General features: G+C 47.5%; 1 protein-coding gene and 1 long non-coding RNA gene across 2 annotated transcripts in view; one reads left to right on the top strand and one right to left on the bottom strand.

The window, feature by feature from the left end:
* The window catches only part of LOC107996741 (SAGA-associated factor 29-like), a 228,286-nt gene that overhangs the window by 32,850 nt on the left and 167,527 nt on the right, over positions 1-27,909 (bottom strand). The window contains exons 3-5 of the mRNA XM_062070986.1: positions 3,964-4,457; positions 3,616-3,774; positions 184-415 (exon numbers count right to left, since the gene is read on the bottom strand). The gene's annotated coding sequence lies outside the window, so the exon portion shown is untranslated. The remainder of the gene's footprint in view (positions 1-183; positions 416-3,615; positions 3,775-3,963; positions 4,458-27,909) is intronic.
* The window catches only part of LOC133665663 (uncharacterized), a 423,051-nt gene that overhangs the window by 389,507 nt on the left and 5,635 nt on the right, over positions 1-27,909 (top strand). The window lies entirely within an intron of this gene.

Here is a 27,909-nt window from a genome sequence, read left to right as displayed (position 1 = left end):
CTATATAGATCGTAAATATTCCACACCTCGTCTCTCTCGCGGTGTAAAGAGGCCGCAAAAGACACTCCCCGCTCCCCGTTCAGCGTTTGACTGGGGAGAGCGCAGTGGCGCAGCAGGTGCAAACCCTTATCGTCTTTTCATCATAATCGTCGCTGATAATGGGCTTTAGAAGTTTTAAATTACCGAAAGAACGGGTTGGAATTTTTCAAAGTCAGCTGCATTCGCATCCGGCCTCCGGATATCGTGATACGTCCGCCGCCATTGAGAAAAATCGTTTTCGCGCCACGAAAAGAAACGTAGCCGTCCGATTAGTCGTTGTCAAAACGTTGAATGTGTATCTCGTGGCGGTGATCTCCGAGCCGAGCGTGGTTGAGGGTGGTCGATTTCGTGGCCAGGATTCACCTTCGATCACCACCTGCAATCACATATGCCGTGCAGATTCGTGAAAAACGATTTCTCTCGAAAAATCCTTCGAAAATCGACAAATTGTCCCTCACTTCCTTCGGGGAATTAGCAGGAAAAGGGAGAGGAGGGCACGATGATCATAAATAATATTCGCCGGTTTCGTTCGAAAGAGGAAAGAATAAGGGGGATAGTCGGTCGTTATTTCGTTTAAGACGAAAACGACGTTTCGTGCGGCCGCGGAGAAATCGTGAAAATTGCCTCGAGCTGGACCCACTCTTATCAAATAAAAAGCGGGAGGGGGCAACGATGGTGGCGAGGGACGCACGGCCACGGCCTTGGAGGAGAGGTGGTGCTCGAGGCTTACGGACGTGCGAACTGACAAGAGTCCATCCCAGATATCCGGCAAGAAGGTGGTTCTCGTTTTGCGGCCGCTACCTCCCTCCCTCTCCCCCTCCTTCCGTCCCCCTTTTTTTCCTCTCTTTGCGCCATCACCGGGGCTATACTTACGCCGGCTCATTATTTCCCATCCGTTCCTCTCTCCGAGACCTTCTTTCATATTTAACCCGTCCGTCGCTTCGAAGCTTTCGGCATGTTTAATTTAATCGGTATCGACGCTCTCGACCGAATGAACCGTGCGGCACGCGAGGGGAGGGAGAGGAGGAGAGAGGGAGGAAGGGATGGAGAGGCATGGACCAGTCCCTCAGCATAAGCACCGTAGTATATTCCGCTTGCGAAACGCCCTCTCCTCCATTCGCACGCCGATTTTACGCGGCACGGCGTGCCGTCGTCGCACGTTCCGGAGTTTGTTTACACGCGCGAGACGGCGAGCGATCGTGTCGCCACTCGACACGGAACGAATGGATTTTCATCCTCGTCGATGGGAGACGTGTTAACAATGAGCAATCTTTATTTATTTACCGATGGAATCGTGCTTGGAGAAAATCTCACTTCGATTAAGATTTAAGCCATCTTGGCTGGGTCGTTTCTTCTTTTTTCTTTTTTTTTCCATATATATATATATTTTTTGGAGTTAAATATAATAATCTCGAAAAAAGAAAACGATAAACGCGAAAGAACGTATTTTCTTTTCTTTCTTTTTTTAATAAATGATACGAATCTCTTCTGGGGTTCTTCCTGCACGCGGGAAAATGGCGGTTATTGTTGGATCGATGATAACAGGATTAATTAATGGGAATGCGGCGTGTTGTTAATTAGCGATTCTGATTTCCGCATTGTAATATTTTGAAATTTCGTTTGATTATAATTATCATCTATGCGCAACGAAATCTGTATCTCATCGAAATTTAATTATCGTAACACGATACCGCGAATCCCTTATCGATTCGATTGGCCCCCTCCAATCGCTTCTCCCGTACGAATTTTTCACGCGAAATATCTCGAATGCGGGGAGGAAGAGGGGAAAAGTGTGTGTGTGTGTGTTTCCCGATTTTAATACTCAAGGGACGGCTGATGTCCTACCGGGTTGAAATGGGAAGAGATGAAATCTTTTATCTCGACTTGTGCATAAAGCAGCGACTTTTATGACTGTCACTTTAAGGCCGAAGCTTTACGGCCCGGGCTGCTTGCATATTTTACTCTGATCCAACGTAGCGGCGCGAGATCAAGCGAAATTGAAGAGTCGTATATTATAACGAGAGCCACTTTCGAACCTTCCTCTTTGTCCGCTTACGGAAATTGCAGCCGCCGCTCTTTTACCTGCCCAGCCGATCCTTTATTCCAGCGAAATCAAAGGATGCATCCATGATCGATACCCTTCTGTGTCGCTTAATTAAACTAGATCACTAAGGACACTTCACAAGTTACTTCGATCATCCTCCTCCTCCTCCTCTCTCTCTCTCTTTCTCCCTCTCTATCTTTCTCTCTGTGTTACCCAGTACAGAAGCTTGAAAATAACACCGATTACCCAGATATGGAAAATCTTGTTACACGCAAGACCTTTGGCCCGGCGAGGAAAGCGGCTCGAGATCGTATTTTCTGATAAAACGCGGCGGTGCAAACGTAAGAGAATAAAAAAAAAAAGAAGACCACGCGAAACAAGAGTGTACAGTGGAGGAATAAACTCTGCTTTTAAGCGGTGTTCGCGAACGAGGAGGGGGTTTATAGCGAAATCTCACGCGAAAATTCGCGACAGAACCTGGTTTTTCCAAGGAGGTGCAGATGTTGATAAGAGATTCAACCGACTTCCTTCCTCCGGAGATCGTTCGGCTCGTAAAGATGTCCTATCGAGTGGGAATGGGGGGTTATAAGAGGTCTCTTTCTCGACGGTAATATTATTACCTCGATCCCCTCTCCCCCGTAATATTCACGAGCCGTTCAAAGAGTGGCAGCCGCGAAATGGAACGAGGCGAATTCGCTGGAACTCGGCGGATTTGAAAAACGTCCCGACAGTTATTACTGGAGGAGAATTTCGGCGGAGTTACGTCTGTCTCGGTGCCGGGTTCATCTCGATTAATGAGCTTGGATCGCCGCCATCTTTGGAATCATATAAGAAACACGTCGGTTAAATGGCAATTTCGTGCAGCGCCATTTTCTTTTTCGAATGCGAAAAGAGAGAATTGGAAGAGGAGATTCTTCCATTCTGTCCCTTCTTTTCTTTTACGAATACGTGACAAGCAGCAAGTACAAAGTTGGAAGAAAGAAACACGATAGCAAATGTATCGTTTCTTATTGTTCTCTTGAAACGGTAACGGGCTTGGCTGTGTAATATTACATTAAACATTAAAGTGAAAGATTAGAACTACTTCATTTTCTTGTAATCGTTGTAAAATGAAGAACGTATATCTCAAAAATAGGCGAGAACAAATGTTGGTGAAATCTGAAATTATTCTCATCTTGCATAACATATTTACGCATCTGTACACGAGGAATAACAGCGAAAAAGGATCGATACTTAAATCACAGCGCAAACAACACGGCAGACAAATAAGAATACGTGCGCAAATTCTAATACAGCCGGTGTTATTGTACACCTACTGTCTCGTCGACTTTATTTTCTTGACACGCGTGTCCGAGAAGAAAAGGAAGGACGCGTCTAAGGAGGACGTAAAAGAACGTTCCCAGGTTTTTAATAGAAGCTGAGGATTCTTTTCGACGCTGGCACCTCGCCAGGGTACACGCGAACGAGGAGGACGTTTCGAAAGCAGCGTTCCGTGTAACACGCCATGACAAAGTCAAATATACCGATCGTACCTGAACCAACCCGAGGATGTACGGCTAAACCGTTTCTCTGGCGCTCCTTGGTCGCCGTTTCCGGAACTGCCGCGGCTAGGATAATGGTGGAGAAGGCTTCTGTTTCTGAGCATTGTGCACAGCAATCCGCCTTTCTTATCCTTGGGATGTAACTTTCGCCTGTAAATTATTCAACGGGAATTATCCAACGCAATTAAAAATGAGGAAGATACCGCCTCCGATTCAATATAATCAAGAAGAAATTATTCAAGGTATAAGGATATTGAATTTACGGTAGATATAATAATTCGTGATATTCGCCGTGGATGACGTTTGTAATTAAGATTGTAATGATATAATTGAACTCACCATTTACGTTCACGCTTCTACCGGTCGGTAACTCGTTCCACTGTCTTATTAGGTTAAACCCAGCGACACAGCGTGCCTACGTAATTACAACAGCGCTAATCGCCCGAAGGCGTCACGCGTAATTAGAATTCATTTTGCAACTCCTCCCATACCTCGGAGAAAATTACAATCCCCTTCGTCCTATACGTCCGTCCGTGGAACGTCCATAACAAAAGCCTTCCTCGTACGTCCTCTCGTCCTTTGTTTCCACGTCACTTGATTCGTGAACGAATTTATCCAATTTGAACCAATCTGTAGTGCGACGCGTAAAACCGATCGGCTGTGGATTAAACAGCTTTAATTAAATATCATTTCGTAACCGGCCATATTTATGAATAAATCGAAGGAATTCCTGGCGTGACCGATATCACGTTCGATGTCACCGTGATCGTTGTTTCGCAACGCCAACTCTGTTGACCCTACTTTCCATCATTCGACGACGGCATATCATTTTCCTGCGAACAGAAAATTAATCCATTAGAATTAATAATTATTACGAAACATATACGTCGATGATAAAGTCTCCTTAACGCGCGAGCGATTTTTCTTCCCTTCCAAATATTTGTTATTGTATCGACAAATCGTCATCGGCAAATCCGTTCGATCGACGTGCCGCGTCCCGAATACTGTCGTTTGTTGCACGCCATTTATTTGGACGATTCTCATCGAGGCGTGAAGCGAACGCAGGTAGTCAAATGGCTTTCCCTAAAAGCTGTTCCCTCGCTTTGGATATCCGTGTCCTTCGCGATATGGGCATGGTCGGACAATCTCGAGCGCGGCTGCCGTTACAGCGGCCGCAACGGGCGTTACACGTCGACCTGTTCAGGTACGAAGGATGTTTTGGTCGAAGCCAATATCTCCGCCATGCATCATTGCCGTCGTCGTGTTTCGTACGGGTCTCGTATAACAAATGGTGGCTAAGGTGTGGAGAGAGGGAGGGGAGGGAGAGGCCCCTTGTCTCATGGTGTCTTGTTCCATTTTCGCGCGCACTAATCATCCGCATTGACAGGGCCTCGTTCGCAGGCAAAAACTTGCTTAAATTCTGCTGCCACTGGCTCGTCCGCTTTCCTTCATCTCTCTCTCTCTCTCTCTCTTTTTCTTTGCGAGGAACAGAGCACGGTCCACAACCACGTTGTCTCGTCCCTTTCCGCAGGATCGAAGGATGCAAACGACAGGCGACTGATTTACTCGTGCGTGATTTTTACCTCGCTCTCGATGCCATCGTGGTCCGAGGTTTCGCGGTATGAGGACCGGTGCCATCTTCGACGAGGCGGCCGAGCCGAGTTCGAAGGATGCAGAAAACATCGGAGAGGCGAAACCGACGGTCGAACGACGAATGCCGCCCCTCGTACCTCGTGGAATTCGACTTTCGACCGATTTTATATCATCCGACTGTGTATCGTGTTTCGAAAACATTCTTGTTGCTGTTCTTGTTGCCCGAACGACGAGCGTTTCCCGATACCTTGTTGCGAGTCCCCGCATCGCGCTTCTTCTTTCGTTACACGCAGATCTTTTGAAATACGGATATATATGTACACGATACCATCTGGAGTAGGTGAGTGGGTTGTTGGAACAATTTCATAGGAATCTCGGTATTCGTCATCCTTTCGAGGGCTTAGCCTCGCGTGTAAGCTATCATCCCTCTCTTGAAAAGGAAGAATCCGCAAGGATGGATCGGGATGGGTTTCCACGGGGTTCGTACACACGCGCGTGCACGCGTGATCGTGAATCATACGTGTTAGAGGCATGAGTCTCGCCTCGTAGCTCGTTAGATTTATCACCTTTCGGCCTCGCCAGGGATCTAGTTTTCCCTCGCGCGAAGCGATAAGGCGATACTCGACCTCGGTCGGCACGGTACACGCTCTACACGCCGGTATTTACCACCGTGCCCGTTCCTCTCTTCCTTCTGCCACCCAGTGCCCAATGTGTGTGTGTACGTGTACCACGCTCGAACCCTTTGTTACGCCCGTTGTGTCCCGATCTCCTTCGTAGGATCTTCTCGCAACCGGGTAGCGAGTAGAAGAGGAAGGAGAGAAGGAGGAGGTGTACACCGACGCGGTGCACCTCCTATCGAAGCTATCTCCAAGAGCACAAAGTATACAGCGGACGAACCCGCGAGCGAGCAAACACAGAGCGATTCTCTCCTTTCTTTTATCGACGTTTCTCTCTCTCTTCTCTTCGGCGAGCAATTTTACACCTTCGACTCGGCCTTCCCTCCCTTGACCGCTCCGTTTCGAACTTGGATACGCTGTTACCAGAGAGATCTCTCCTCTCGTCGGGGTACCAGCGAGGATTGCTAGCTAGAGAATTTCATCGACGATCGGACCGATTCCGCGGATAGTCGAGTTCCGTGAACGGTGGTAGTTGCGCAGGAAACCGCGCACGATGGTTCGAAACGGCAAAAAAAAGACACGAGAAAAGAAGAAGAAGGAACGTAGGAAACGAAGGAGACGAAGGAAGATAGGTAGGGGAGACGTGGAAGTGAGGAGCAACTCACTGTGCGCACGCAGGGTGCACTGGCGAAGGGTGGAAAGGCGAGTTGAATTAATAATCGGCAGATCGGGCCGGATAGCGGCCCTATTCCCTCCCCTCCCCACCTGGAACGCGTCGAAAGGGGAAAAAGGGAGAAGAAGGCAGGCAATATGGACTTAAGGGAGGGCGAATCTCTCCAAGAGTCGAGCATCGAGTTGATTTATGCCAGATGGTAGATAGCGTGGTGGCTCTGCTTTGCCTCGGCGCAACTCTCGCTGAGAACACCGAGCGAGTAACCACCTTCGGGATATATCTGAGCTCTCGGATGCGCCTCCCGTAATACCAGGGACGGCAAAAGCTAAGGCGAGGTGGGGAAGCGACGCAGGAGAAGAAAAAACGGCCGTGAACGATAGAGTACAAGTCGAAAGGGGGAAAGGATGGATCCTCGAGGAGGACCGTGGACTCGAACAACTGATGCCACGTGAACCTTTAGGGGTCATTCACGTGCCCGAGACTTCCTGCCTCGATACATTTTCATTAGCACCACACTACACTGCACTAGCCACCCTCTGGCCACCTTTCTTTCTTCCACCAGTTCTCGTTGCCCCTCAACGCTTAGCATGAAGCTGCATATTCGAGCGAATACCGAAGGAAATCCGGTCCTCTTCCTCGCCTCGCCTCCTTAGAGTGCCTTAGAGCTATGATCTTCGTGTCCTTGTTCTTCGCGCCTCCGTCCTCTCTTCACCGCCGTTTTTCTTCGCCCCGCGAGCTTTCCTCCGCGCGGATTTCTTCGGCTTCGTCTCCACGGGGGACTGTTCCATCGAAACGTTCCCCTCGCGCGAGAAACCGTATCGATATGCGTTTTACGTGCTGCCTTCTCGAGGCCCTCGTCTCCCTCGTCTCTTCGTTATACGTCTCGTGAAGGAAAAACACTCGAATTCAGGTTCGAATGACGTTGCATTGTGTATTTCTATCGGTGTCCAATCCCTGGAGACAGATATACGGCGAACACTTCTTGCGAATGGCTATTCGCGTTAAAAGAGTGTCTTTTGTCGCTTCTATACAACTTCTTCTTTACCGGATAAAAATCTCCTTTACGAGCCTTCGTCTATTTCCATCGGGTTCGAAGATGTGATATTTATTTTTTCGACGGACAAACACTATCCCTCTAAGAGATCAAAGGTGGATCGATAATGATAATATATTTTTCAATTCAACGCATCTACCTATCGATATGATCTCGCGATATTCTTCCAAAACAGCCTTCATCTTTTGATCACGTATCCATACGTGGACAGTGGCGAAAAGGTGGCGAATCGACAGTAGTCGGAGGAGGTAACCACGAAGAAGAAGAAGAAGTAGAAACGCGAGACGACGGAAAAGAAGGTCGAATAGCTGTCAACGGACATTGAAAAATGTGCTAAGTCGAGAAAAAGTAGCCTCCGTTCCTCTCGCAGCTCTTCTGCTCTCGCTCTCCTTACCCCCTACTATTTCTCTTCCCCGTCTCGTTCCGTTCCACGCCGAGAACCACGGCGATAAGTGGGCTCCTCTCCTTTCCATTACCGCGCCGATCCCACCTTGTTTTCTTACCTGCCTGTTAACCGGTGGATACGGCAAAACGGTACAGGATCGGGGAATGTGGAAGATCGTCCAAGGTTACCGTCGTCATTAACATTTACACGCGTCCGTGCCGGCTCTTAACGCGATTTCGACGTATCCATATGTATGTAAATAGCGGGCGACGTGTATCGTGGCCGGTCGTGCGAATGCAAACGAGCGGCCTTGCTCTCATAGGAAACCGTGGGCGAAACTTTTCACGTACGTGTGCCGTATATACTCGTCCGTCGAGGAACGCGGCGCGGAATCGCGTGAAATGGCCAGGGACACGATTACACGTGTCTCGATGACGGGCCAACACTTATTCTTAAATTAGGTGGCTCGTTCCCACTTTTGACAAATCGACGCCGTTTCGAAAAATTCGGCGCCGATTCGCATATCCGTTACGAAGGGATCGAGGACGCGTGACGGATGGGACAACGTCGTGGAAACGATCTACGATGTTCTTTGGAACGTTCAACTATAGCCTTCGTTGTTTTTTTTTTTTTTTCGAAAGGAGTAACGCGTGAAGTATTATACACCTATCTCTTTCGCGTCCTCCAGCGGGGATAATGAATCTACCCGAGTCTTTTTTTCTCTTTTTGTCTCTCTCTCTCTCTCCTTCTTTCTTTCTTCCTCTCGCTTCCTCTCTCCTCTTCTTTTCCCCCTCGCTCGCAGAGAAGCGAAAGTTTTTCTGGAATTAAGTAGTTTTACGGTGAAATTAATTTCGCTTTACAAATTATTCGTCAGAGGGGACTGAACAATGTTTTTTGCCGGGAGAGACACAGAGAAATGATGAGGCGGAATGCGTCCCGGAGCGGAGGCTATTTTAATTTGGAAAAAAGCGTCGTTCCCCGACGGTTATTAACAGGACTCCTTTCGCCGATGAGGGTTATAATATCAGAGATGAATCGCAAGTTTTATTAAAATAATTTCGCTCAACGACGGATAATAATATATTCTCCGGCTGCCACTACGGTTATATCTGCTGCCAGGTCAAAGGATTTCCCGGACAGCGGTCCATGATTATTGAGAACCTTGTTCGATAACCACTTCGCCTAGCGATTCAGCTTCATACGTAATCGCACCTACAACTTTCTAACTCCCTCGAGAATTTTTCAAACCGACCCGACCTCTCCCGACAAATCGTCTCATTCGCATTTCGAGGAACAACGTTACAACTTCCTTTCATCCAAGATTTAAAACCCGATTCCCGAACTGTACACTCGAGGAAGCGGTATATATCGAAAACGGCTATAAGTCACCCCCTAATCGATCCGAAGAACCAGCCTGCGGGATCCTAATTCATCCAGAAGAGGGGAGAGGACCCTCGAAGATTCAGCGAGAGAAGGCTCGTGCGAAAGAAGAATGCGGCACGGGGTTATGAAAGGCGCGCGCGATTCGATCGGGGCCGAAAAGCACGATTAACACGAGCGAAGTTAAGGGTAATTACGTGTGTTGCTCGGCCGAGGTGCCATAATCGTTGGGGCGCGGCGGGGCGCCACCACGAGAATATCGTCGGCGCCGAATCCAACGCGTTAACTAACCGACTCTGGTTAGCGGCCTGAAAGGCGCCTCTTACACACCCTTTTACCGCCACCTTCGCCCTCCCCGCGCACACTTAACGCCCGATAATTGAGTCGCGCGTTTACCGGCCCACGACACGACAAATGATGCATCGGCCCGGCCGATTCGTTTCCACCGGATATCGGCGCGCCTCGCACACGCGCGCACATATATTTTCGAGCGGCTGAATTTCAGAAGAAGGCGCGCTTTAAATCACTCGCGGTGAAGGGCTATTCGATATCCGGCCACGAGCCGTGAAACTGCTCGATCCCGATCCCGATCCGAGATACCGGCGAAAATTCGTTACGCCTCGTGCGTTTTGCACGATAAATGCGAGTGTGAGTTTGTAGAGAAAGTGAGTGGGTAAGTAAGTTTGTCGTCGTGGCTATGTGAGAAGAGTGGACGAGTGCCTCGTGCGTTTGTGAAATTGGATGAGTAAAGTATTTTCGAGTGTAAACGTGATAAATCGTACTTTCGTTGTAATCGTCGTGTCCATTTTTTGTTGTCCAATCCAGAAAAATTAAATATTTACTTGTTGGGTATGAATTATATTTAAAAGTGTAATTTTATGCAGAGTGAAATATGGGCGGACCCCGCTCGCACCATGGAAATTATATACGTATGAAAATTGGTAACAGCGTGCCGTTTCTCATTATCCATACAAAATTTCGAGGTTTCCCCGGTGTTTGCGCGTGCAGAATTCACTTAAATATTCCGTCAAAGCCAGGATGCATGGAATATCGTAACAACGGTGAACGCGAGAAGCGATAAGCAATAAGCCGGCCCGTCACACTGTTTAAAATTTCAAACGTGGCGTAACGTGTATTTTAATATCCGCCATCGCGACTACAAACTAACTGGGCGTAAATTTGTACAATTTTCGCGGAACGACACGTACCGTGCGCGAATTCATAATTTCTCGGTCTTCTCGTCGAACTTTCCTTTTGCCCACGCGCGAAAGGTGAGAACGTAAACGCGAGCGAGTATAATTGAGTCACGAGTTTCACGATGGCCCACGATGACGACGACGACGACGACGACAACGACGACGAATGATGTATATAGACGGGGTGATTTGTTTCCAGCGTGACACGGGTTAGAACGGGTAACTCGATCCCTTCATAAAAGTTACCACGGCCGCGTAAATTTCGGGATGACGACAAATTACTATGACAAATAAGCATTTGACGCGATTGATCCAACGTAACTATTGGAAAACGAATAAAACTGTCGCGGATATTTTCGTTTTTCATTCAATGGAACGAGAAATTTATGCTTGCTCTCGTAACGAAATTTTTCATTGTTTCCAAATGTCCGATTCATCTTTAAAATTACCGAAGTGAATCCACGATAAATATCGCGGATTGTAACGTAAATTGAAACTTTGTGACGCCGATGAAGCGCGAGTACCAAGTATAAAATTGAACGCGAACGCAAGTGGAAATCATTTCTCACTCGGCTCTTGCAAACTTTCGCACCGACGCGACATCGTATTCTTCGCGTTCTGACACACAACGCCATTATGCGTCGTGCACTTGCGTACGTCCAGCCGTTAATAATCGCGAGTCGCGAGTCGGACGCGATAAATGGTGTGTCGGTCGAGTGCATTTTCACCGAACACGTGTCAAAGCAAGTGCTTTCCGCTCCGTTCTTCGCCGCCACCACCCCATCCACTCGGGAGGGAACGAAGGACGTTCCCTCGAGTTTATTAATGACTCGCGGATCAGATTGTTATCTTCGTTTCGCTCGATAAACACGATAATTACGATTAGAGTTACGGGTGTTACGATGACGCATGGTCGTCGAGCCGATCGAGAGAAATCGTTGCCGATTACAACCGGTCGATCGATATGTCAATTTACTACGAGCTTACCACGAGTCGTGGTATGGATGATGGTCGTATCGAGACATTAGGGGAAAAAGTGAAGCGAATCTCGCGAAACGAGTTTATTTTCTTCTCGTGGAAACTGACCTTAATGTTTAATAATTTATGCAAGCAGCGCAAGAGATGATTCACACACAAAAAAAAAAAAGAAAGAAAGAAACACCATTAAACCTACTTTGCGTTGCAAGCCTCGTTTTAAAAGGCAGCTCGCAATTAACCAGAAGATCCACAATTAACCGGCGCCATGTAAATATTAAAACGTGGCATACGGCGGACGTTTTCTTCTCCGAGGAGCGTTAACCAAACACGCATCGGCTTGGTGCAGCAACAGCGAACGCGTAATTTGTCATCTCGTTAAGAGATTTTCCTCGGTCGCTGGTGGCGATCAGGCGGCAGCGGACAGTATGCAAATACCGTATGCAAATGGAATAACGCACGCGTGCACACGCCGGCCGTTTGATAATTGAGCCGCGGATTTAGCACCTAATGTGACAACGCGCGAACGAGTTAGTTAGTCGGACATTCCGTCCTATCCTGTCCTCTCGTATCTTCATTTTTTTCCTCTCCTTTCTTTTCTCTTCGCCATCTTGACGATCAAACTTCCCTACCCCGATTCGTCGTCGGGGGTGTAACTTTCCCTCCCCATCCTCCTTGTACTCTCGCCTGAAACTGGGGTTACCGCGAGTAATGTATTATGCATTAGCAAAGAGATTATTACGATCCACGTCATTTTTCCGCGACCGGATAATGGTAGCCATTTCAGTGAAACGTGGATTTCACTTTGCCGTGATAGTTCTGCGATAAATGTGCCCGAGCGTGAATTCCCTGTTTAAACAGCCGTGAGTAACGGCTAACGAGTGAGTAGCCGCGTTACGATGACTCGAAATGCCCGTCATTACGCGTTCTCGCGATAACATTCATCATCCGGCCGATCGTTTAAAATAACACACATTCGTTCGAAATTTCCGACGATTATCCAACATTTTTTACGAATACGAATCGTGAAAATGATCTACGCGTTTTTTTTATTCTTTCTTATACCCGATTTTTCCCCAAAACTTTGTAAATTTATTATATTTTTTTTATTCTTCTGCATTCTCATCATCTGGAATTAATTCGTTGTTCCGTGCACGAATTCGATAATCTTAATCCGGTTAAAGCGCGACGTTTATCTGGTAACCGGTATCCAAAAGTATCTTCGATCATCAGAAGCAAAGCGAGCGTTCGCCATCGTTTCGCACGGTATTAGTTATGGGAAGGGCTCGAGGAGATCGGAACGAGCGTGCCGTTTCCGTAAGCGGAATGGTCGATCGTTTACTCGCGGTGGTCACACGCGACCGTACACGGGCACGCACACGCGTGCAACCGATAATTGAGCCGCAAGTTTAGCGCTCGCCGCGGCAAATGATGCATCGATTCGGTCGATTCGTTTCCCTCCCCACGCATCGCCTCCCAGATAGCGGATCTATTCGACGCGCCGCGTGTGCGAGTCGGACGTGGCGGCGATCGACGCGAGGAGGAGAGGATCGGCCGCTATTAAATCGGGCGGTTGTCAACCGGCGAAAACTAACTGCTCGCACCTCGCATCTGCATACTATCGAGATACGGGGACCGTACACGGCAGGGGTGTCCCCTCTCCAACTTTCCCTTCACGGTGTCGAAGGAGATGTTCATCTACAAAACGGCCTCTCCGACGCGTATGCGGCCGTTTGTTTCCATAGGTACGCGAGGATTCGAGCGGCAAGTCTCGGTAACGTGTTCGGTGGAAAGCACGAGTTAATTGCGCGGAACTTGCGAATAAGGTATCCCCGAGGTTGGCGGTGCAGAATTATCGCCACGACGGGGGGATCGTTGTTTCAATTAGGCACCGAGGATCGTGGAATTTATCGCCGCTGATCGCGAGGTTTGTCCACTTGGGTATGGATTTTTTCAGTTAGCGATTCGAGGATCGAGGATTTTTCTGAACTTTGGGATTGTTGTGAATGTTTTTTTAATTCTTTTCTTCTGATAAATCCTTGAGATAATGGAGAGATAGTTATATTTTCTCGATAATTCTTGTAATCTTATTATTTCTTTTTTTTTTTATTAACGAATCGATATCCGAAGAGATCTCTCGCGTCCGGAGAGATTTAGAATTAATTACTCTTCGAAATAGATTATGGCATACGCATAACAAACTAGCGAAACTTCATTTAGTATCTCGCGAAGCGTACTTCGAACCTCACGTTCAATCCCTATTGAATTAGGTAGAATACTGAATGCGATCCTGAGTGACGCTATTAATTAATCGGTGCCGGTACATGATGCTTCGATTTAGGACCCCGCTACCATACCGTGAAGGCTACTATGTATCACGTTAGTACGTAGTCGCAAATTAATGACACTCGTAAAGCTGTCCTCATCAGCCGCGCAAAGTGGCCGTAATGATAATAATTCCTCCGTTATTATTATTCAATATCGATCGATCGTGAAACGGGGCCAATTTATAGAAAGGCCCCGTTGGCTTCGCTGCGAAAAGTCAGTTGGAATATCAGTTTCTACGCTTCGAAATGGACGAACCGCGTAGCTATATACATATATATATATATATATATACATATACTTGAAACCGTTAAGATAGCCCATCGACCGTCAGTCGGGGACCTTATCGAAACCTGGCCGTGCTCGACTCAGCTTGTTTTCTGGTCCTGCGGTCGCGTTCCATCCGTTCCAGCTACGAAACTCTTGCCGATCGTTCGCCGTGGTGACGCTAGAGGGCAGAAGCGAGTTAAGAAAGTCTGGCGTCCTGCATCGCTCAACGATCGATCGCGTAATCTCAGTCATTACTCCGTCTCTCGTTATGGAAAACGCCGTTTCGCCGGTAATTTCACGGGAGATAGAAATATTCCACGAATACCCGAGGCGAAATCGACCGGTCGTGATCCTCCGTTCCCATATTATTACGACCGGTGTCGGGACAATTATTCGTCGCTTCGATCGGTTGCGCTCGTGAACTTAGCGTCTGGTAGTTTGCTCTTACAATGTGACTCGAATCGGAGCCGAATGTACACGTTGCATCCCTGTGTTCGTGTTGTCTGGGAAATGGCGGTTGTTGAGTACGTATCGAGGGACGATAGCGATAGCACTTTCTAAAGTTCCTTTGTCGATTGTGAACACGGTGAACACGTCCATGTTTTTCCCGTACGAAGGTGTCGAAGCGCGGCTGGTTCCCCTGGCGGTGCAATTTCTGTTGCATTTGTTACCGCGTCGCATGGAGAACGCTGCGGTTTATCCACTTTAGATGCATCGCGCGGAGCAGGTGCGCGTTTCATGGACTGCGATACCTTGGAGAAGTGCGGACGCACGTCCGATCGTTTTATTGGAGTTTATTCGGTGCCACGGTGCACGGAGAAATGGCGAAAAAGAGAAACAGACAGAGAGAGAGAGAGAGAATCGATATATGCCAGGTTGTGGCATCGTTTTCTCTAAACCAATAAACTTTCCCCCCTGATATCCAGATATTTATACAACGTTTATATATATCGAAGGCGTTTATTTTCAATCACGATATTCTACGTTTCCACCAACATTTAATTAATTTTCATTATTTCCTGAATCAATACACACAACCGTAATCTCTATGATGTATCGTTCCCATCGATGCGCCACTCATTAACACGGGCGAGTTACCTTCAATTTCTGTTAATTACCCGAATAGAAAGGCGAATCGAATTATAAACACGATCGTTGATAAAATTATCAATTTGCACGCGGAGCGTAGCAGACGTGCAAAAGGTAGGGACGAAGCGGACGAGGACCGACTTCGCCGGTTTTTGCCACCCGATCCCGAGGTAAACGGCTTCCCGTGCACGCCATTAAGTAATGCAGTCGGTTTCTTCGACTTGTCGCGGCGAACAGCAGACTTTTACCCCTTTCTTTCGTCGGTGGAGGAAGGGGCAGTATGCGATCGTACCAACTTGTTTGCGCGCGTTTTCGACTCCGGCCACATTCGTCCCGCTCGATCCTTCCTTCCCGATCGTCTAGCCCCGCGTTCGGGCTTTTTACCCGCGAGTTTCGGGCGAGCGCGCGCCGCGCGACGAATGCGAGCGGTGCTTAAGAGGAGCACTAATGGCGTCAACGCAAGAATATCCAAGGACCAGATAGAACTATCCGCTCCCTTTAGGAATGCGCCCAGACTTTTAAGGCCGTTTAATGCGTGTTTCTCGTAAAATCGTGCTCCTCGTTTCGTGTAACGATTCTTTTTGAATTTCGCGGTATCGGGGACGAAACAGTTGTGCGCATGCTTTAACTTTCGAACTTTCGTTGTGCTATTATTATTATTTCCACGTTTCAGATATAAAAATTCCTCCATCCTTAACCAAATACTCGTTTCCACGATTAATTTTCGAGGTTTCGTATGTGTCACGCGAGCAAAAGCGGCATACTGCGATTTGCTTTAAATTCATGCGCGTCCGTAAACCGCTGTTATATAACGATTACGCAGAGGAACTGTGAACGAGGGAAAGCGTTCATTGTCTCATGCTGGCTATCCAGTCTGGACAGGCGGATAAAAAAGACAGACAGCATCGCTAATTCTCGGTATACATTATACTCTGAAATGTTATAGCCAGGCCAAATGTTGTATGAAAGCTTCGCGACGTTTTCATAACCGCACTTCGTGTCAGCGGGTTTCAGACCGGCAACAATGGCATCGACGTGCTCTCCTGTTCCCTCCTACGATGCATATTATTCATTAAGATATCCGTTTCGCCTTGTTTGGCCGCTCGTTTGTCGGAACGGCCGTTGAATCGACGTAATCCAATTCCGACATCTTGCTTCGTTTCAAGTTCCTCGCGATTCTTACCAACCTGATAACTCAACTGAGTGCGCACGAGGGAGATTTTTAAACAAATCTTCACGTGCGATTGATATCATCGTGCCGAGAAACAGAGAATGTTTCTAATTAAATTGACAGAACGAGTACTTCTACTCTACAGAAGAAAGATCGAAAGAAAGTTACACAAGAATCGTTCCATAGCTAAATACGTACCGATACTATCTGAACTATCATCAGGTCGAAGAAAATTTTCGACCTTTACAACCCGTTAACTGCCTCCCATCGCAACACCCGCCTCCCAGTTTGCGAAAGACTGTCGTTTAGCCCCAAGTTTCCCCACTCCCGTAACACAACCCGTCTTCAAAATGTCAGTCATCGTCGGATACGAAGCTACGCGGCGGTTAACGTTAACGTTAACAAGCGCGTCATATTTCAAAAGTCAGCGGGGGAGAACAGTTTAGGTGAACGAGCGACGAACGAGCGACCCGGTCGTCGGCGGGATTATGGAAGAGAACCGGCCCAAGTTAACCGTTCCGAGCCAAGAAGAGATTTAATTAAGCGGCGAAGGAGGGACAGGAGGAGGAGGAGGCGAGCCATCGAGTCACGTGGTGCGCGCCACGTAACGCGAAATTTTAAGCGCTTAAGTATCCCCATTTATAGCCGTTTCGATGCACCGGCACAATCGGCGGGATCGTTCCTACAGGCACGAACGACCTTTGGCCAACTAGACGGGACGAACGGCATCCTCAATTGCGGGAGAGGTGTGTCATTACATGCAATGCTAACTGCGCGTGCCTAATAGCGCCGCAACCAGGATTGTGTTCGTGCTGCAATGCTCACCCGGACTCTCGTTGCCGGGATAATCGATGTCAGGGTCGGTTGGCGCTCCAACCATGTTGCTAAACACGCGAAAGATCTAGCCGTGAGAGCCGATCTGGCGAAGCGTGGAACAGGGTCCTTTTCCGTGGGCTTCGTGAGATACGATTGTATCGGAAGATGATTGCCACGTATGGGGGAGTAAATCCGGTTCGGTGGTCGAAGAGGAGGAAAGGTGTCGGATATCTTGACGTTTCGGTATCCAAGCGTTTGATAATTACGACTCGATCCAACTTCGTTTCGACGGGATGGAGATCGATAAAGGAAAAGGGGGTTACAAGTGAGGGTATTGGTTTAATTCTTGGATTAAAGGGTTAGGTATCAGTAGGACAAGTTGGAGACTTATTGGATGAATTATTTGCCGCGCCTTCTTTCGCTTCTATCCAACGATAGGATCGTAGAAATATGCATCCACATCGTGATAAAATATATTTATCGTGATTTTCTCTTTCTCATTTCATTGTAGAGAAGATTCTTTTCAATTTTTTCGAGCGATATTTCATACGTGATTAGAAACACGGAACGGAGATGTTAATTCAAGAGGAACTCGGAGGCAAGCGGAGTGGTCTCATTTCGAACTATTCCACGAAGCGGATTGCAGATTCAACGAGCGAGTTAAATGATATAGCGCCTCTGACCGGGACGACTTTGGATGAACGTGACAGGTCGGATTAAAACGACGGCCAGGTAGACGGTAAATCACGAATGGACGGTGGGAAATAGCGTGGTGGAGGGTCGGAGTTGAAATATCCCTTGCCGAAGAATCGCGGAAAATTCGACTAACTTGGCACCCGGATGCGGAAAGGGCGGAGTCAACCGGAGCGACGGAGTTCGTCTAATTTATATCCGGTATGCCGTACCCCCGACTAGGGGCCTTTCCTCCCCCAAACGAAATGCCCTAGATTAAATTCCCTCCCCAAAGTTTCGTTCACGTACCTGTAAATAATATTCGATAAAATATCGCCGATAAACCCGAGCCGAATGCCGTTTGATATACGCGACTTCTGCCGAAATTGTATTCCGCGAGCGTGCACACCGTATATTTCAGTCGCCGCTATGGGGACCGTAATTAATTTAACCCTGCAACTTTGGCGAGCGCAGACCGCGGCCATCCTCCTCCTTAACCGAACGAAACGACAAATTCGTGACTGTAAAAATTAAAAGAGAGAGAGAGAGAGAGAAACTTTTATTTTCTTCCGTCTTCCACCTTTGCATACCTCTTTTGTTTTCCTTTTTCCTCTCGTTAAGCGGATACTTTTTTTCCTTTTTCTTTTTCTTTTTTTTTTTTTTCATAAATTCGACTCGGCGAAATCCCCTTCCACCATGTCTTGTCCGTGGTTATTCGAAGGCAGAACAGGCGAAAGAAAGGCAATCTCCTGAGCGTAAATTACGCGGGATAGGTACCGAAAGTAAACTTAGAGAATAAAATTGCCGGCTTTATGCTCTTCTTAACCTCCCAAGGTATAAATACGAGCGACGCCGGATAATTCCCGCGGCCGAAAAGAAGAAGTACGGACACGCTTCCCCGTCCCCGTTGATTTACGTTATGATTCCAATAATTCTGTCGCGCTACGTAAAAGCGTATATACCGGTATACGGTTAAGGACGAGGGCCTTTGCCGAACTGGATAACGCGTTTCCTGGACCGAGTCGAGTGATAAAAGTGCGGCCTCTCGGGATTGAGATCGCCTCTCTGCGGAGAGTAGAAGACATTGTCGGCACGCAAAAAGCGGCCATTTCATTGGCGCGTATTGGCCGCGATCCAAACGAGGAAGAAACGTGGTGAAATTGGTTCGACGGGGCGAAACACGAGAAAGAGTCGTCGCGATTTTTAAACGCGATTTAACATTAATGTTGCTTCATGCATTGCTAATGTATTGTTTCACTCTGATGTGGATATCTCAATGTATTTCAGTTAAAAGTCGTTCACGGTTAATTAAGCATTCTCGTCCAAGTTTCACGGGTGATGGTCTCCGCTTAAAAGACGATATTAGGATGCATTAACCTCGGCCAATACAGTAATCGACTCGTACGTGCATTAATTGCAATCACGTTTCTATTCATCCAGTTAGCTGTTACCTAGTGTCAGACCTCCATTAAGAAACTTGAGTGAGCTTTCTCCTTGATATTAACCGATAGAATTCTCCTTTGCACTTGGCGATAATAATAATTTTGATCGATATTTTGCGATATTAGCCATGATAATACACAAATAAGTTAAAATCAAACGAATATTGGATTAAATAAACGGAGTATTGATGGATTGCTTAAAGGGTCGATGATGCCGAAAAAAAACCACATCCCCTGGTCAAAAGGCTCTTAAAGAAATTGTCTTGCCGCATCCTTGGTCGTGAGACGTGTTCGTGGAACGTTCAAACGCGCCGTTTGTTCCCGCTCGTCTCTCTCTCTTCCCCTCTGGGGTCGCTTTGGTCCGAGACGTTAATAAATGATATCGGGGCGCACGTTTGTCCCTTTGTTTCATCACGAACTTGAATAAATCCACTTCGAACTAGGGACACATCGAGAGTAGAGCACACTCGCCCTCAAGGAGAGTGTCCTTTGCCACAATGGATCGTCGAAAGTTCTCCTCGCCTCTCTTAGAAACTCCTCTGTAACGCAAGTCCTTTAATTCAAATTCCACAGAAGGAAATGTAAATCGAAATCAAGATCCCAGACCTGTCTCGCAGGGGCACAATTAGAGGATTACAACAAGGATGCCGACCGACGATTGACCGCGAGAACAAACGCGAAACGAGATCTTGTGTTTATTAACCCATCCTCGGTTTTTTTATTAATTTTCTATACGGCCACGGCTCCTCGATAATTAAGGTTTTGTCCCTGAAAAATCATATAATATACACGTTTGCGCATTTTAAATTACCCGAAGTGACTTTTCGAATATTAAAAGGCTATAATTCAACCGGCCGCTCGCAGCATTCGCGTTCCTCGTTATTTTAACGTGCCCGTGCCGCGGCGCCAGTCATTAACCACCAGTTTCGTCGCGTACAACGCGCGCGTACGGATTCCCTCTTCTTTCTCAGGGGGTCCACGGATCCTCCACGGCAAATCCACGACTTGATAAATTCGCCCGATGATCGAGAGGCGTGACTAACTGGTGGCCGCTTGACGAACCCGCGCACCGTGATTTTTCGCCCTGCCACGCGTTTCGCCCTCTAATTAGAAGTTTTCGGTCCGGGATGGGCTCGCCTCGATCACCGCAACCATTTTTATCTCCGTACCTATCCCCTTAACGACGCGGTGCACCGCGTTTAATTGGCGAAACGAGGCAAACCCGAGGCATCAAACGAATTCTTCCAAGATACGTCGATCTAAGGGAATCGAATTAATTGCGCGACAATATGCGCGAGGTTTATACGCGAGACGTTATTCGCGTTCGTGGATCGGGTTCGTGGATCGAGGAGTAGGTATTACTGCCGCATTCAGACGATTGCCTCTCCTCCTATTCTCTCGGCAACACGAACAAAATGCCAGACGCTTAACGAACGATATATTTTTGGCCCGCGAGGCAAAACACTCGTTTTGCGTCTGGCGCAATTAGCGTCGCTGCTCGCCGCGGAGACAATCGATGAGGATGCATTATGCGCTTCTATTGTGAGGATCGTCGAGAGTCAAAGATCGGTGGGAACAGATCCCCGAAAGAAGAGTAATGGTTCTTCCAAGCGAGATTGTTGCCAAGCTGACGCTGGCTCGTCACGTGGCTTCTGATTTCTACGACGAACCGTATCTAAAATCTAGCCGTGTCTCCTCGAGCCGATCTCGTCGTTCGACATCGCGTTAGATGGAACAGACGAGTCGATTAATTAACGTTGAACGGTGCAAACATCCGCACCGAGATTCAAACCCAAGAGCACGAGGCTTAGACGTTTTCTTAAACGTCGCGTGTCTAAAACGCGAATATAAATAACTCTCATCCTCTCGATCTTCTTCAACGAGGCGTTAAAACAAATCCAGCCTATCCCACCGCTAATCGAACCACGACTCTTCATCTGCAACCCGCTCGGATCGCAGCCATTCGTCTCGCAGCGCAAAAACGTCGGCATTCGTCCTCGACCGCCCATCGAACACCTCCCCTCCCTCTTCATCATCCCCCAAATCTTCTCGAGTTTCGAGAACTCGATTCTCTGGGCGTTACGCAATTAATTAGACAGCTCTCCGACGTCTCTCCGATTTTTCCCTTTTCGCGGACGTGGAAAGTCGTAGAGGAGGGAGAGGGAATAATGTCGTCGGTCTGGCGGTCGGCCGGCCGAGAAATGCCGAGACGGCTCCGCTCCTCTCGTTCCCGTTTCGCCTTTGATGCGGCGCTAGATTTGCGCCTCTATTTTGCATTCCACGTGGCCGTCCACCGCCTATCTCTACCTATATTTCTCCCTCGTTTCTCCTCCGCGTGCGTGCGCTCGTTTCTCCATCCATGCTCTCCTCCATCGTCCCATCGGTTGTCGCCGTTCTCCCCTCGGCGTCGGCAATCGTTCTCCTTCATCCGCGTTTAGAAAATTAAAGCCGAGCGATGGCGGTGGGGGTGAACGCATTGTGAGGCGTTGCCAATTAGCCGCCACAGTGTCTTTGTCCGCTTTATCCCGCTTCCTTTGCCCGATCGAACGAGAAGAGGAACAACGTCGAGGAGAGAGAGCGAGAGAGAGGAAGCCCAGACGTCGCTTGAATTCGGCCCACCTCCTCTTCCCTCCCCTCTTTCTCTCTCCACCTAGCTTGGCCGAGCCAAGAAATCCGCGTGCTCCTAGGTAACGGCTCGACGAATCTGGCAGGAAATAGACCGGTGGACCGCGTGGTGTCTACGGCGCCCGGACCAAATTAGAGTCCACGCGGATCCCCGCCGGTTATTTTCGCTTTGGCGCGCGCACCGCCTCCCGTCGGTCAGCTCGTCGCGTCTCCGCTCGGAAACACGCACGGCCGCTCGTTCGCGGGGACTGGCAGGGATTTGAAACGCGACGAGTAGACACGCTAGACACTATTTGGAGCCAGCGACTGAGTTTAATTTAAATTTTAACGCGCCAGGTCGGACACGAATTTGGACGGGGGGGAGAGGGATTTAGTAGGGTATCGAGATATCAGACGGATTCGTCGATCGGTGAAAGTAATGAGGAGGGAGGGGTTCTATGTCTTGTTACATTTTATCGAGTGGTAAAACATCTCGTATTATTAGAGCCCACGTGACCAGAAGTATTATCAACCGTGTGGTTATTCCGGGGAGGGGGGAGGGGACAAACGTGGTGTTTGCCTTTGTGCACGTGAAACGGAGGGAGGTTGGCTTGGATGCTGTAATAAAGCGAACGTCGACCTCTCTATTGTATTAGAGAACCACGAGTTAATCTGTTTATCGTCGTATTTGTAATGGGAACTGTGTCTCTCGAATATGTATGTTACATTTAACTATGGCGGAGCCAGAAATTTGATTACATTGAACCGTAACCGTTTCGTAAAACGTGGTGCATTCCTCGGTGAATCCTGGAAATAGGGCAGATCTAATTAAAGACTGCACGAATCGTGTGTTGATGTACGGTTGATCGGATTTCGATAAAACGAAGGGAAAAGTGTTTGCGTGTGTATGATAAAAACAGAAGACGGAAAAAAAATGAGGAGGAAGATGACAATTTCGTTCTACGAGAATAAGAAAAATAACTCGATCGAGAAAAACTACAATTCCATTTACCACGAAATTCTTCCACGAAACATCACACGTGTAACGTGTAAAATTCCACCAGTTGTAGAGTAATGGCGATGCTAGGTCTGCAAGTCGACGAAGCGCGAATACAACTAAATAACTGCTAACTCTGCCCGGTTATATATATATATATCTACCTCGGGCCGTCTACGAGCTAATTAAAAAGGATGTTCGATAAAACACAGCCGAGATTCGCATTATACGGAGCTGTTGGTAACGTTACGGTCTCGTTTCGCGCGCGATAAAACAAAGCGGGGGACAGTTTTCCAATAACGAGATAGAACGTATCACGGTACATTTGTAATCGTGGCCGGCAATCGATTTCCACGGGACTCGGATTGCCGCGCGAAAAATGCTGCTTCGCTGGAATAAAATACCCCTCCCCTCAACCCCGTCCCGTTATTAAGTATAAATTACACCGTCGTGAGAAATGAGACAGAGAACGGGGGAAAAAGACGAGGAAAGAAGGAAAGAAAGAGGGGAGGGGGGAGAAAGAAACGAAACGTGTAGGGAACGAGAGGAGGCGATCGGGTGGAAATACGATTCTACGCTTAGCGGTGTTCTACGAAAATTTACGACCGAGGTAATAGATATTGGAGCCGCGGATTCCTTATTACGTGCTGCCGCTAGATGGAAGATAATGATGATTCCTAGCCGCGAACTTTGGCACCGTGTCTCTATGCAACGCGACTGGCGAGATACTCGTCCACACGCACGTGTAGATCGAACCTAACTGATTGTATTTCAATATCGCGTGTAACGTGGATTGGTGTTCGCGCTACGGTGTGAATAATTGCAACAGCCGCGTATAATTCAAAACGAATTACGATCTATGGGAACGAGATTCGGTTCTGCTCTCTCCCGTCTATCATACGAGTTTTTCATCTATTGCCTGTCGTTCTTTGTTCCATTTCCTGTTGTCCCGTATTATTACCGTGTCGGAAAAAGAGGCAAGATTTTAATTAGTTGCAATAATATTAGAGATGGAAAGGAAGTTTGCGTTGAAATCGAGTAAAAAAGAGAAAAAAAAACGGATGTGGCGGATCTCTCGGTGAGAGAAAAAGGAAAAATTGTTCGACTTTCGCATGATATTCTTATAAAATTCTTTCGAGTTTTTCCTGTGCGTTTAGTCCAAGGAATATCGGGTCGATCCAATTGGCCAGGCAAATCTATTCCAACTAGATCGAAGCGCGTTCGCGTTTAAAAGGCAAAAAGGAAGACGGATGAAGTCATTTGAGGCGCCACTGGCGTCCTCCTTTGCATCCTTAGGAATGCGTCTTCCACGCGTGTCTAGCCTTGCCTATCCAACGTGAATACCGAATCGAAGGATAAGGCGACGATCGAAAAAGAACTTAGCTTGTGTTCGCTCGTAGATGTGGCGATCTTTAACACGTTTTGGCCACGATTATTATACGTTCTCTTATGAAATCTCGTTCGAATTATTCGCGACAATTTATGCATTTATTCGCGATGACGGGCGAAAATTAATCGACTCGAAACTGTTCCCAGATAGTATTTCCTATTAGAGCTCGACGTCAATTACATTAATTTACGATGTCGATCGATGTGTCGCGACGAACGTCCCAATTAAATTCACTTTCGCTAAGCTTAATCGCGTATCGACGTAATAACCCGCGAAAGATTCGCTTCGTTAACTAGTCCTCGATTAGGAAACGAAAACAACGTTTCATGATATTTAATTCGATCAATCGCGTGTTATCCACACCAGTTTCAACCCTCTTTTATACAGCGGATGGTATAATTTAAATTCCTTTTTGTTCCTTTTTACAATCGCGAATAAAGAATTATTTAAAAAATATGACTACTATTTTAACAGTCTCATAAACAATTTAATTTACCTGACCAACTTATTCAACTAATTTCAAAGTTCATCGTTATGTTAACAACCCCCGTTTATCTCTCAACTTTCCCCCGTATCCCTCCGCCACGTACGAGAATAAGATCTAGCCACGTCGTGCAACAAATGTGAAATAAAGTAACAGTTCGTCTCACGGCATGGAATAATGTCGCTGACCCGGTTGCGGAGGCATGTTGCCGGTCAAGAGCAGCGGCGCAAAAGCCCGCTTTGGAGGCGGCCGGGTCTAGGATTCGTCGGGTTTGTGCGTGTAGAAACGTCCGCGCGGAAAGAAACGGCGCGTGCACTCGTATGCGTGCCGCTCCAACGCTCGCCTTTGCTCGTACCTACGGGTTGACATTTAAATACATTATCATAACAATGCATGCGGGTGCATGTTAAGTTAATATCATCATACCTCCTCGTTCCGCGAGCGGCGACCGCGCAAAACGGTAGCGGAGAGAGAAAAGTTACGCTCCATCTTCCACTTCCTCTCCTCTTTCTTTCTTTCTCCACGCTGCAAACCCCACGTGAAAGCACCAGATTTTTTTTCCACTCTTCTCTTTTTCTCTTTCGCGTATATTTCTGCATTCTTTTTTTATCGAGGATAAAATATTAGCCGTGAAACGCCAATTCGTTGAACGGAATAATCGAACGCGTTTGCCGATCTATGAACGAAACGTATCCGTTCTCACTTTCGATATCTCTTTTTCCTTGAAGGGAAGATAATTTCGTTGGTAAATTGGTGGACGAGTTTTGATAGCGAGGTCGAATAGATTTGTAAGGGATGAAGAGAAGCAAGTGCAAATTAGTTCTCCTCGTTTCCAATGAATATATCCATCTATTCATGGATATTAGGCGTGGCTACAGCGTTGCAAAATTAATTCCGCGCGATTGCTAACTGATCAAGATTTCATCTTGCTAATTGGCAATTGTTGGTCTCATCATTTCGTCGCAAGTGACTTCGTACAACTGCGTGCCGCGTACCTAACGCTCTCTCACGATCTCATTTTATTCCTCCATACCCGTTTCTGCCATATATAAATAAACCATATAAATAGACCTTGCTAATTGGACGGATTCAATCCCGACCATTTAGTGGAAAATTATACTTCTAACGAGGCGAGCGTTACGATTCCGCTGTTGAAAATATAAATGGTGGCGATATCGTTATGCACTGCAAAAAGAAAAGGAAAAAAAATAAAGAAAAAAGAAAAAATCCAGCAAGCTTCCGCGACGATTATTAGCCACTCGGCGGCCAGGTGTTAAACCCAGAGATATTGGCCGCATTAGCGGAGCGTTGCGTAATTTCTTGGCGCAGCCCTGGCCGGCTCGCGATGACAGCCATTTTCCCTATCCACTGTATACACGTCGGTGTGCGCGCAAAATACGAGCGCATTCAGGCTTATATCGCGGCTCGCGCTCTAATAAACTAGTCGGGAACGTCTCCATTCACCGTGGCCGGGCCCTCTCGTTCCTTTTCTCACGACATTCCACCGATTGGTATCAACTAGAGAACTCTCTCTCTCTCTACTCCTAGAGACAGAGAGAAAGAGAGAGAGTGGTGGTGGAGGCCGGCTTATGGGACGGAGTGCGTGGGCCTTTTCCAACCGAGGAATTCCCCTCTGCCATAATGCCGCGAAAGGAACTGTCCTCGTCTGCTTTAGGGTAAGACGGGGCCCCCGGCTTATGAGGGACGAAATGGGAAGAGACGACGAGGGTGAAGGTTGGCGGACAGAAGGGGGAGGGGAGGGGAGAGGATAGAGCAAAGAGAAACGTACATTCGCGTACAAGCATCTTGTAACCCCGACATGCTCGGACGTCTGCCGCGCGGTGCGTCACAAAGAGGCCGCAAACGGTCGTAGCGAGAAAGGATTTTTAGTGCTCGAGAGCGAAATAAAGAGAGAGAAAGAGAGAGCATGGCGGTAGAGGTATAGGAAATATATTGATATTTATTTACGACTGGTAATAATAATTGATCTCGGAGCTGCAACTCTATGGAGGCTCTTGGTGATGAGGGGAGGGATTCATCAAGGGCGGAGGGAGAAAGAGAGAGAGGAAGACACGCGAGGGGTGGGGGAGGAGAGAGGATCAGGATCCAGACTGGCCCAGGGCCTTACGACTTCTTTATTTCGTCCGGCCGTATATCAGCTCCAAACGAAAGGGTTAAAGGTGTACGCTCCACTAAATAAATTCGCGACCATCTCCCGACTTCCAACCCCGTCCGTCCTTGTCCCGGCCACTCTTCACCCATGCTCCCTTCTCTTTCTCTCGCATCGGGCCACTTTCGCCGCGCAATCGAAAATTCCGTGAGCAGCAGGAATTCGCGATGCCGGATCCTTTATAAAGATTGCATCGTTGCGTTGTTCGCCATGAAATATGAATTAATGTAAAAATAAACGGCGCGTGTGTCGTTGTCGATTATCAAACGCATGTCGATGAAAGATGTAAATTTAATGTATGGAGACGAACGTTAGATCCTGCATCTAATTATATAATTCTTTCCAGGAATTATTCCAGGGATGTTGTTGTCGAATATATTTGGTAGAAGAATAACTTGGTGATCGAATAAGTTTCTCGTTCGAAAATAGAAACAGGGTGAGAGATATTGCAACGTGCACTTATCTCTTCTTCTATCGTGAAAAATATATCGATCCAATTTTACCCATCTTACACTCGATTCATATTCATCCAATTTCTTTCTATTTATTTCGCGATCCGTACTTACTTCTCTCGAGATATCGGAAGGCAATTAAGAAACCGGCCGGGATAAATTATCGCTTCGGAAACGCGGTCCGTGGAGCATACTCGAAATAGCGCGGCTCGTTAGTTGAGGAAACGTTCAACGGCCTAAACATCGCCGTTTAATAAATACGTCGATCGTAAACTATTTCTCCCGGGATCATTAAATACCAACATATCGCAAAAGGGCCACGATTCTAGCCTTCCTGCGTCGAGCCACGTCTCTTGCCCTTTCTTCTCTTTGCCATTTCGTTCTCCGCCACTCGCAATAAATCTACGCCCCGTGTGCGCGTATATACACACGTATGTTCCACGCGCGTGGAAGGGAGAAGAGAGATCCGTGGTTGCCACGGTGTGTTTCCACTATTATTTCGAGAGGGCGAAGTCGGAACGGCGATGTAC

Source organism: Apis cerana, linkage group LG2, assembly GCF_029169275.1.
Source record: "Apis cerana isolate GH-2021 linkage group LG2, AcerK_1.0, whole genome shotgun sequence".
NCBI classification, from domain to species: Eukaryota; Metazoa; Arthropoda; class Insecta; order Hymenoptera; family Apidae; genus Apis; species Apis cerana.
The sequence above is the reverse complement of the archived record's forward strand: the minus strand, read 5'-3'. Positions and strand labels throughout refer to the sequence as shown.